This window comes from Triticum dicoccoides, chromosome 6A, assembly GCF_002162155.2.
Source record: "Triticum dicoccoides isolate Atlit2015 ecotype Zavitan chromosome 6A, WEW_v2.0, whole genome shotgun sequence".
Taxonomy (NCBI): domain Eukaryota; kingdom Viridiplantae; phylum Streptophyta; class Magnoliopsida; order Poales; family Poaceae; genus Triticum; species Triticum dicoccoides.
The window spans coordinates 559,954,503-559,965,879 of record NC_041390.1 but is presented as its reverse complement, the minus strand read 5'-3'; positions in this window follow the sequence as shown (position 1 = coordinate 559,965,879).

Sequence of the window (11,377 nt, the reverse complement as noted above, 5' to 3'; positions counted from 1 at the left end):
TAGATGGCTTCTTCTCTCTCTTTGGATCTCAATACAAAGTTCTCCTCGATTCTCTTGGAGATCTATACGATGTAATGTTCTTTTGCGGTGTGTTTGTCGAGATCAAATGAATTGTGGGTTTATGATCTAGATTATCTATGAACAATATTTGATTCTTCTCTGGATTCTTTTATGTATGATTTGTTTATCTTTGCAAGTCTCTTTGAATTATCATTTTGGTTTGGCCTACTAGATTGATCTTTCTTGCAATGGGAGAAGTGCTTAGCTTTGGGTTCAATCTTGCGGTGCTCGATCCCAGTGACAGTAGGGGAAACGACACGTATTGTATTGTTGCCATCGAGGATAAAAAGATGGGGTTTATATCATATTGCATGAGTTTATCCGTCATCATGTCATCTTGCTTAAGGCGTTACCCTGTTCTTATGAACTTAATACTCTAGATGCATGCTGGATAGCGGTCAATGTGTGGAGTAATAGTAGTAGATGCAGAATCGTTTTGGTCTACTTGTCGCGGACATGATGCCTATATACATGATCATGCCTAGATATTCTCATAATTATTCGCTTTTCTATCAATTGCTCGACACTAATTTATTCACCCACCGTAATACTTATGCTATCTTGAGAGAAGCCACTAGTGAAACCTATGGCCCCCGGGTCTATTTTCCATCATACAAGTTTCCAATCTATTTTATTTTGCAATCTTTACTTTCAATCTATATCATAAAAATACCAAAAATATTTATCTTATTATTATCATCTCTATCAGATCTCACTCTTGCAAGTGGTCGTGAAGGGATTTACAACCCCTTTATCGTGTTGGTTGCGAGGTTCTTATTTGTTTGTGTAGGTACGAGGTGACTCGCGCATGGTCTCCTACTGGATTGATACCTTGGTTCTCAAAAACTGAGGGAAATACTTACGCTGCTTTACTGCATCAACCTTTCCTCTTCAAGGGAAAACCAACGCAGTGCTCAAGAGGTAGCAAGAAGGATTTCTGGCACCGTTGCCGGGGATTGCTGCCATTTCTATTTGGAAATGTACTATTTAGTTAATTATTTTTGCAGATGATTAATAGATAAATTCCTCACGTCCAGAAATTTATTTTAGAATTTTTGGGGGTCCAGAAGTTTGCGTTAGCTACAGATTACTACAGACTGTTCTGCTTTTGACAGATTATGTTTTTCGTGTGTTGTTTGCTTATTTTGATGAATCTATGGCTAGTAAAAGAGTTTATAAACCATAGAGAAGTTGGAATACAGTAGGTTTAACACCAATATAAATCAAGAATGAGTTCATTACTGTATGTTGAAGTGGTGTTTTGTTTTGTTTCGCTAACGGAGATCACGAGATTTTCTATTTTGAGTTTTGTGTTGTGAAGTTTTCAAGTTTTGGGTAAAGATTTGATGGATTATGGAACAAGGAGTGGCAAGAGCCTAAGCTTGCAGATGCCCATGGAACCCCAAGGTAAAAATCCAAGGACACCAAGAAGCCTAAGCTTGGGGATGCCCCGGAAGGCATCCCCTCTTTCATCTTCGTCTATCGGTAACTTTACTTGGAGCTATATTTTTTTCACCACATGATATGTGTTTTGCTTGGAGCGTCTTGTATGATTTGAGTCTTTGCTTTTTAGTTTACCACAATCATCCTTGCTGTACACACCTTTTGAGAGAGACTCACATGATTTGAAATTTATTAGAATACTCTATGTGCTTCAGTTATATCTTTTGAGCTATATAGTTTTTTCTCTAGTGCTTAACCTATATCTTTTAGAGCACGACGGTGGTTTTATTTTATAGAAATAATTGATCTCTCATGCTTCACTTATATTATGTTGAGAGTCCTTTAGAACAACATCGAAATTTGCTTTTAGGAATAATATAAAAACTTTCATAGAAGTGCATTGAATACTATGAGAAGTTTGATACTTGATGATTGTTTTGAGATATGGAGATGTTGATATTAGAGTCATGCTAGTTGAGTAGTTGTGAATTTGAGAAATACTTGTGTTGAAGTTTGTGATTCCCGTAGCATGCACGTATGGTGAACCGTTATGTGATGAAGTCGGAGCATGATTTATTTATTGATTGTCTTCCTTATGAGTGGCGGTCGGGGACGAGCGATGGTCTTTTCCTACCAATCTATCCCCCTAGGAGCATGCGCGTAATACTTTGTTTCGATAACTAATATATTTTTGCAATAAGTATGTGAGTTCTTTATGACTAATGTTGAGTCCATGGATTATACGCACTCTCACCCTTCCACCGTTGCTAGCCTCTCTAGTATCGCGCAACTTTCGCCGGTACCATAAACCCACCATATACCTTCCTCAAAACAGCCACCATAGCTATATATTATGACATTTCCATAGCCATTCCGAGATATATTGCCATGCAACTTTCCGCCGTTCCGTTATTATGACACGCTTCATCATTATCATATTGCTTGCATGATCATGTAGTTGACATCCTATTTGTGGCAAAGCCACCATTCATAATTCTTCATACATGAACTCATGCATCATTGCACATCCTGGTACACCGCCGGAGGCATTCACATAGAGTCATATTTTGTTTTAAGTATTGAGTTGTAATTCTTGAGTTATAAGTAAATTAAAGTGTGATAATCATCATTATTAGAGCATTGTCCCGGTGAGGAAAGGATAATGGAGACTCTGATTCCCCCACAAGTCGGGATGAGACTCCGGACGAAAAAAGGGAAAAAAAAGAAAAGAGGCCAAAAATAAAAAAGAAAGAAGGCCCAAATAAAAAAATTATGAGAGAAAAAGAGAGAGGGGACAATGTTACTATCCTTTTTCCACACTTGTGCTTCAAAGTAGATCCATGATCTTCATGATAGAGAGTCTCCTATGTTATCACTTTTATATACAAGTGGGAATTTTACATTATAGAACTTGTCTTGTATATTCCAATGATGGGCTTCCACAAAATTGCCCTAGGTCTTCATGAGCAAGCAAGTTGGATGCACACCCACTTAGTTCTTTTGTTGAGCTTTCATACACTTATAGCTCTAGTGTATCCATTGCATGGCAATCCCTACTCACTCACATTGATATCTATTGATGGGCATCTCCATAGCCCGTTGACACGCCTAGTTGATGTGAGACTATATTCTCCTTTTTGTCTTCTCCACAACCACCATTCTATTCCACATATAGTGCTATATCCATGGCTGACGCTCATATATTGCATGAAGATTGAAAAAGATTGAGAACATCAAAAGTATGAAACAATTGCTTGGCTTGTCATCGGGGTTGTGCATGATTTAAATATTTTGTGTGATGAAGATAGAGCATAGCCAGACTATATGATTTTGTAGGGATAACTTTCTTTGGCCATGTTATTTTGAGAAGACATGATTGCTTAGTTAGTATACTTGAAGTATTATTATTTTTATGTCAATATTAAACTTTTATCTTGAATCTTTCGGATCTGAACATTCATGCCACAATAAAGAAAAAATACATTGAGAAATATGTAAGAAAGCATTCCACATAAAAAATTCTGTTTTTATCATTTACCTACTCGAGGACGAGCAGAAATTAAGCTTGGGGATGCTTGATACGTCTCCAACGTATCTATAATTTTTGATTGCTCCATGCTATTATATTATCTGCTTTGGATGTTAATGGGCCTTATTTTACACTTTTATATCATTTTTGGGACTAACCTATTAACCAGAGGCCCAACCCAAATTGTTGTTTTTTTGCCTATTTCAGTGTTTCACAGAAAAGGAATATCAAACGAAGTCCAAACGGAATGAAACCTTCGAGAACGTGATTTTCTCAACAAACGTGATCCAGGAGACTTGGAGTGGGCGTCAAGAAACAATCGAGGAGGCCACGAGGCAGGGGGCGCACCCTCCACCCTCGTGGGCCCCTCGTTGCTCTACCGACCTACTTCTTCCTCCTATATAAGTCCACGTACCCCGCAAACATCCAGGAGCACCACGAAAACCTAATTCCACCGCCGCAACCTTTTGTACCCAAGAGATCCCATCTTGGGGCCTTTTCCGGAGCTCCGCCGGAGGGGGCATTGATACGTCTCCAACGTATCTATAATTTTTTATTGTTCCATGCTATATTATATTCTGTTTTGGACATTATTGAGCTTTATTATACACTTTTATATTATTTTTGGGACTAACCTATTAACCGGAGGCCTAGCCCAGAATTGCTGTTTTTTTGCCTATTTTAGGGTTTCGCAGAAAAAGAATATCAAACGGAGTCCAAAAATAATGAAAGCTTCGGGAACGTGATTTTCGGAACGAACATGATCAAGAGGACTTGGACGCTACGTCAAGACATCAACCAGGAGGCCACGAGGTAGGGGGGCGCGCCTACCCCCCTGGGCGCGCCCTCCACCCTCATGGGCCCCCTGTTGCTCCACCGACATACTCCTTCCTCCTATATATACCTACGTACCCCCAAACTATCAGATACGGAGCCAAAACCCTAATTCCACCGCCGTAACTTTCTATATCCACGAGATCCTATCTTGGGGCCTGTTCTGGAGCTCCGCCGGAGGGGGCATCGATCACGGAGGGCTTCTACAGCAACACCATAGCCCTTTTGATGAAGTGTGAGTAGTTTACCTCAGACCTATGGGTCCATAGTTATTAGCTAGATGGCTTATTCTCTCTTTTTGGATCTCAATACAAAGTTCTCCCCCTCTCTTGTGGAGATCTATTCGATGTAATCTTCTTTTGCGGTGTGTTTGTTGAGACCGATGAATTGTGGGTTTATGATCAAGTTTATCTATGAACAATATTTGAATCTTCTCTGAATTATTTTATGTATGATTAGTTATCTTTGCAAGTCTCTTCGAATTATCAGTTTGGTTTGGCCTGCTAGATTGATCTTTCTTGCAATGGGAGAAGTGCTTAGCTTTGGGTTCAATCTTGCGGTGCCCTTTCCCAGTGACAGTAGGGGCAGCAAGGCACACATTTGATTGTTGCCATCGGGGATAACAAGATGGGGTTTATTTCATATTGCATGAGTTTATCCCTCTACATCATGTCATCTTGCTTAAAGCGTTACTCTGTTCTCTTGAACTTAATACTCTAGATGCATGCTGGATAGCGGTCGATGTGTGGAGTAATAGTAGTAGATGCATGCAGGAGTCGGTCTACTCATCTCGGACGTGATTCCTATATACATGATCATACCTAGATATTCTCATAACTATGCTCAATTCTGTCAATTTCTCAATAGTAATTTGTTTACCCACCGTGAATACTTATGCTCTCGAGAGAAGCCACTAGTGAAACCTATGGCCCCCGGGTCTATCTTCCATCATATTAATATTCCAATACTTAGTTATTTTTATTGCCTTTTATTTTACTTTGCATCTTTATCATAAAAATACCAAAAAGTATTATCTTATCATATCTATCAGATCTCACTCTCGTAAGTGACCGTGTAGGGATTGACAACTCCTTATCGCGTTGGTTGCGAGGATTTATTTGTTTGTGTAGGTGCGAGGGACTCGTGCGTGGCCTCCTACTGGATTGATACCTCGGTTCTCAAAAACTAAGGGAAATACTTACGCTACTTTGCGGCACCACCCTTTCCTCTTCAAGGGAAAACCAACGCAAGTGCTCAAGAGGTAGCAAGAAGGATTTCTGGCGCCATTGCCAGGGAGGTCTACGCAAAAGTCAACATACCAAGTATCCATCACAACCCTTATCTCCCGCATTACATTATTTGCCATTTGCCTCTCGTTTTCCTCTCCTGCACTTCACCCTTGCCATTTTATTCGCCCTCTCTCTCTATCCTCCCTCTCTTTCTCTATTTGCCTCTTTTTGCCTGTTTCTTGTTTGCTTGTGTGTCGGATTGCTTGCTTGTCACGATGGCTCAAGATAATACCAAATTGTGTGACTTTACCAATACCAACAACAATGATTTTATTAGCACTCCGATTGCTCCTCTTACCGATGCTGAATCTTGTGAAATTAATGCTGCTTTGCTGAATCTTGTCATGAAAGATCCGTTTTCTGGCCTTCCTAGTGAAGATGCCGCTACCCATCTAAATATCTTCGTTGATTTGTGTGATATGCAAAAGAAGAAAGATGTGGACAACGATATTGTTAAATTGAAGCTATTTCCTTTTTCGCTTAGAGATCGTGCTAAAGCTTGGTTTTCGTCTTTGCCTAAAAATAGTATTGATTCATGGAATAAGTGCAAAGATGCTTTTATCTCTAAGTATTTTCCTCCCGCTAAGATCATCTCTCTTAGGAACGATATTATGAATTTTAAGCAACTTGATCATGAACATGTTGCACAAGCTTGGGAGAGGATGAAATTAATGATACGTAATTGCCCTATGAATTTGTGGATGATTATAGAAAACTTTTATGCTAGATTGAATTTTGCTTCTAGAAATCTTTTAGATTCGGCCACGGGAGGCACTTTTATGGAAATCACTTTAGGAGAAGCTACTAAACTCCTAGATAATATTATGGTTAATTATTCTCAATGGCACACCGAAAGATCTACTAATAAGAAAGTGCATGCGATAGAAGAAATTAATGTTTTGAGTGGAAAGATGGATGAACTTATGAAATTATTTGCTAATAAAAGTGTTTCTTTTGATCCTAATGATATGCCCTTGTCTACTTTGATTGAGAATAATAATGAATCTATGGATGTGAATTTTGTTGGTAGGAATAATTTTGGCAACAACGCGTATAGAGGAAACTTTAACCCTAGGCCCTATCCTAGTAATTCCTCTAATAATTATGGTAATTCCTACAACAACTCTTATGGAAATTATAATAAGATGCCCTCTGATTTTGAATCTAATATTAAATAATTTATTACTTCGCAAAAGAATTTCAATGCTTTGATTGAAGAAAAATTGCTTAAGATTGATGAGTTGGCTAGGAACATTGATAGAATTTATCTTGATGTTGATTCTTTGAAACTTAGATCTATTCCACCTAAGCATGATATCAATGAGTCTCTCAAAGCCATGAGAATTTCCATTGATCAGTGCAAAGAAAGAACCGCTAGGATGCGTGCTAAGAAAGATTGCTTTATAAAAGCATGTTCTTATAGTTTCCATGATAATAAAGATGAAGATCTAAAAGTTAATGATGTGTCCCATGTTAAATCTTTGTTTTGCAATATGAATCTTGATAATTATGGGACTGAATATGATCCACCTTTACCTAGACGGTGTTCCAAGAATTCGGAATCTTTGGACCTTGATGCTAAAATTGTTAAAAGTGGGATTGAAGAAGTCAAAACTTTAAATATTAATGAACCCACTATTTTGGATTTCAAGGAATTTAATTATGACAATTTCTCTTTGATAGATTGTATTTCCTTGTTGCAATCCGTGCTAAATTCTCCTCATGCTTATAGTCAAAATAAAGCTTTCACTAAACATATCATTGACACTTTGATGCAATCTTATGAAGAAAAATTTGAGTTGGAAGTTTCTATCCCTAGAATACTTTATGATGAGCGGGAACCTACTATTAAAATTGAAATTAAATATCATGAATTCTATGCTTTGTGTGATTTGGGTGCTAGTGTTTCCATGATTCCAAAGACTTTGTGTGATTTGCTAGGTTTTCGTGATTTTGATGATTGCTCTTTAAACTTGCACCTTGCAGATTCCACTATTAAGAAACCTATGGGAAGAATTAATGATGTTATTATAGTTGCAAATAGGAATTATGTGCCCGTAGATTTTATTGTTCTTGACATAGATTGCAATCCTTCATGTCCTATTATTCTTGGTAGACCTTTCCTTAGAACGATTGGTGCAATTATTGATATGAAGGAAGGAAATATTAGATTCCAATTTCCATTAAGGAAAGGCATGGAACACTTTACTAGAAATAAAATTAAACTACCTTATGAATCTATTATGAGAGCCACTTATGGATTCCCTACCAAAGATGCCAACACCTAGATCTATCCTTGCTTTTTATGCCTAGCTAGGGGCGTTAAACGATAGCGCTTGCTGGGAGGCAACCAATTTTATTTTTAATGCTTGATTTTTTGTCCTGTTTAGTAATAAATAATTTATCTAGCCTCTGTTTTGGTTGTGTTTTTTGTGTTTAATTAGTGTTTGTGCCAAGTAGAACCGTTGGGAAGACTTGGGGAAAGTCTTGTTAATCTTGCTGTAAAAAACAGAAACTTTAGCGCTCACGAGAACTGCTGCCATTTTTATTTGGAAAGTGATATTTAGTTAATTATTTTTGCATATTATTAATAGATAAATTACTCACGTCCAGAAAATTATTGTAGAATTTTTGGGGTTCCAGATCTTGCGTCAGCGACAGATTACTACAGACTGTTCTGTTTTTGACAGATTCTGTTTTTCGTGTGTTGTTTGCTTATTTTGATGAATCTATGGCTAGTAAAATAGTTTATAAACCATAGAGAAGTTGGAATAAAGTAGGTTTAACACCAATATAAATAAAGAATGAGTTCATTACAGTACCTTGAAGTGGTGTTTTGTTTTCTTTCACTAACGGAGCTCACGAGATTTTCTACTATAAGTTTTGTGTTGTGAAGTTTTTCAAGTTTTGGGTAAAGATTTGATGGATTATGGAACAAGGAGTGGCAAGAGCCTAAGGTTGGGGATGCCCATGGCAACCCCAAGATAATCTAAGGACACCCAAAAGCCAAAGCTTGGGGACGCCCCGGAAGGCATCCCCTCTTTCGTCTACTTCTATCGGTAACTTTACTTGGAGCTATATTTTTATTTACCACATGATATGTGTTTTGCTTGGAGCATCTTGTATTATTTGAGTCTTTATTTATTAGCTTTCCACAATCATCCTTGATGCACACACCTTTTTGAGAGAGACACACATGATTCGGAAATTATTAGAATACTCTATGTGCTTCACTTATATCTTTTGAATTATATAGTTTTTGCTCTAGTGCTTCACTTATATCTTTTAGAGCACGGTGGTAGATTTGTTTTATAGAAAGCATTGTTCTCTCATGCTTCACTTAGATTATTTTGAGAGTCCTACAAAACAGCATGGTAATTTGCTTTAATTATTTGAGGCATTCAAGATTAATAAATAAAATTTTCTTATGAGTGTGTTGAATACTATGAGAAGTTTGAAACTTGATAATTGTTGAGATATGGAGATGGTGATATTAGGGTCGTGCTAGTTGAGTAGTTGTGAATTTGAGAAATTCTTGTGTTGAAGTTTGTGATTCCCGTAGCATGCACGTATGGTGAACCGTTATGTTAAGAAGTCGGAGCATGATGTATTTATTGATTGTCCTCCTTATGAGTGGCGGTCGGGGACGAGCGATGGTCTTTTCCTACCAATCTACCCCCTAGGAGCATGCACGTAGTACTTTGCTTCGATAACTAATAGATTTTTGCAATAAGTATGTGAGTTCTTTATGACTAATGTTGAGTCCATGGATTATACGCACTCTCACCCTTCCACCATTGCTAGCCTCTCTAATACCGCGCACCTTTCGCCGGTATCATACACCCACCATATACCTTCCTCAAAACAGCCACCATACCTACCAATCATGGCATTTCCATAGCCATTCCGAGATATATTGCCATGCAACTTTCCACCATTCCGTTTATCATGACACGCTCCATCATTGTCATATTGCTTTGCATGATCATGTAGTTGACATTTTAGTTGTGGCAAAGCCACCGTTCATAATTCTTTCATATAAGTCACTCATGCATCATTGCTATCCCGGTACACCGCCCGAGGCATTCATATAGAGTCATACTTTGTTCCAGTATCGAGTTGTAATCATTGAGTTGTAAATAAATAGAAGTGTGATGATCATCATTCATAGAGTATTGTCCCAAAAAAAGAGAAGAAAGGCCAAAGAAAAAAAGAGAAGGCCCAAAAAAATATAAAAAGGGGCAATACTACTTTCCTTTTTCCACACTTGTGATTTAAAGTAGCACCATGATCTTCATGATAGAGAGTCTCCTATGTTATCACTTTCATATACTAGTGGGAATTTTTCATTATAGAACTTGGCTTGTATATTCCAATGATGGGCTTCCTCAAAATGCCCTAGGTCTTCGTGAGCAAGCAAGTTGGATGCACACCCACTTAGTTTCTTTTTGTTGAGCTTTCATATACTTATAGCTCTAGTGCATCTGTTGCATGGCAATCCCTACTCACTCACATTGATATCTATTGATGGGCATCTCCATATCCCGTTGATACGCCTAGTTGATGTGAGACTATCTTCCCCCTTTTGTCTTCTCCACAACCACCATTCTATTCCATCTATAGTGCTATGCCCATGGCTCACGCTCATGTGTTGCGTGAAGATTGAAAAAGTTTGAGAACATTAAAAGTATGAAACAATTGCTTGGCTTGTCATCGGGGTTGTGCATGATTTGAATACTTTGTGTGGTGAAGATGGAGCATAGCCAGACTATATGATTTTGTAGGGATAACTTTCTTTGGCCATGTTATTTTGAAGAGACATAATTGCTTAGTTAGTATGCTTGAAGTATTATTATTTCTATGTCAATATTAAACTTATGTCTTGAATCTTTCGGATCTGAATATTCATACCACAATTAAGAGAATTACATTGAAATTATGCCAAGTAGCATTCCACATCAAAAATTCTGTTTTTATCATTTACCTACTCGAGGACGAGCAGGAATTAAGCTTGGGGATGCTTGATACCTCTCCAACGTATCTATAATTTTTGATTGTTCCATGCTATATTATATTCTGTTTTGGGCATTATTGGGCTTTATTATATACTTTTATATTATTTTTGGGACTAACCTATTAACCAGAGGCCCAACCCAGAATTGTTGTTTTTTGCCTATTTTAGGGTTTCACAGAAAAAGAATATCAAACGCAGTCCAAAAATAATGAAAGCTTCGGGAACATGATTTTTGGAACGAACATGATCTAGAGGACTTGGACCCTACGTCAAGACATCAACCAGGAGGCCACGAGGTAGGGGGCACGCCTACCCCCCCTGGGCGCGCCCTCCACCCTCGTGGGCCCCCTGTTGCTCCACCGACGTACTCCTTCCTCCTATATATACCTACGTACCCCCAAACTACCAGATATGGAGCCAAAACCCTAATACCACCGCCGTAACTTTCTATTTCCACGAGATCCTATCTTGGGGCCTATTCCGGAGCTCCGCCGAAGGGGGCATCGATCACAGAGGGCTTGTACATCAACACCATAGCCCTTCCGATGAAGTGTTAGTCGTTTACCTCAGACCTACGGGTCCATAGTTATTAGCTAGATGGCTTCTTCTCTCTTTTTGGATCTCAATACAAAGTTCTCCCCCTCTCTTGTGGAGATCTATTCGATGTAATCTTCTTTTGCAGTGTGTTTGTTGAGACCGATGAATTGT